This window comes from Tupaia chinensis, unplaced genomic scaffold (assembly GCF_000334495.1).
Source record: "Tupaia chinensis unplaced genomic scaffold, TupChi_1.0 Scaffold143996_1, whole genome shotgun sequence".
NCBI lineage: Eukaryota > Metazoa > Chordata > Mammalia > Scandentia > Tupaiidae > Tupaia > Tupaia belangeri.
Genome location: NW_006203847.1, coordinates 1,474,687 through 1,475,909, shown reverse-complemented (window position 1 = coordinate 1,475,909; position 1,223 = coordinate 1,474,687). Strand labels below are relative to the sequence as shown.

The 1,223-nt window shown below is 39.6% G+C and overlaps 1 protein-coding gene across 1 annotated transcript in view; it reads right to left on the bottom strand.

Annotated features, from left to right (window-relative positions):
- LOC102502083 (DDB1- and CUL4-associated factor 12-like protein 2) overlaps window positions 1-1,223 on the bottom strand; it is a 7,588-nt gene that overhangs the window by 4,726 nt on the left and 1,639 nt on the right. The window lies entirely within an intron of this gene.

The window sequence follows — 1,223 nt, the reverse complement described above, 5'->3', positions numbered from 1 at the left end:
CTGAGGCCCATTCTTTGAGGAAGAGTAGTCTATAGGCTTCTCACACAGGTGGGGTAGGCTGTATTGCATGTAAGAAATTAACATCTTAAGTGTACTTCATTGTTACCCTGAAAATGGCCCTGTCCAGTTGAATACTGTGAAAGCTTTGACAGTTAAAGACACTTATTTGCAGGTAGTGATGAAAACAGAGTGGCCCAGGAAGGAAACTGGTACGTATTATGTATACAGAACTTATTATAGTTTACTATTAACCTTACACTTTTATTATCTTAGTATAATAACAGGCATTCTTATAGTAATTTTACAAATATTATCCATTTTTTGGAGAGATTTTATTTGTTTTTATTTATTTATTTTTTTGCTTTTTTGTTTGTTTTTTGGCTATAGGGTGTTTGCACTCGCCAGAAAGACAGAGAGAGACAGAGAGACAGAAAGTGAGAACTCACCCCCCAGGGAGGATGACCACACTGCAATCCCTTCTCCTCCATTCTCCTCTCGGGATCTTGGGCCCACACGTACACACGCTCGGTGTGAGTTTAAGTCATCAGGTCTGGGACTCGAACCGTGCTTGACTACATGGAAATCCAGCCACATAGCCATTATACCAACTGCTGGTCCCAAATATTAATTTTTTTGAGAGAGAATTTCGCCATAGGGCGTGTGTGCTCACTGAAGAGAGAGAGAAAGAGAGAGAGTGAGAGAGAGAGAAAGTAAGAAATCACTCTGGGGGGATAGTAAGGCCCACAATCCTTTCTCCTCCATTCTCCTCTTGGGATTTTGGACGGGCATGCACACATGCTTGGTGTGAGTTTCAAGTCTGCAGGTCTGGAATTCAAATCATGGTCGCCCATGTGGGAGTCTAGCACCTTAACCAGTACCTCATCTACTGGCCCAATATTATCTTATTTAATCCACTATTATCATAATGGTAACTAATACTATTTAATTATCATTTTGTAGATGAAGAAACTGAGGCTTAGATTATAATTGGTTTAAAGTCAATGAACTACTAAGTGAATCAAAATTGTCTGACTTTGTTGTTATCCACTTCCCAGTGGTTGGCAAACTGCCAAATATTGAGTGAAAATTTCTGTAAATGATTGAGTTGATAAGTCTCATTTCCTTGCAGCACCAAAATTATGGGTTTTGACTATAGGAAATATGTGGAAATTGGGTTCCAGGAGTAGAAACAGTTAAAGCAACCATGAGGGATTCTGGGATTC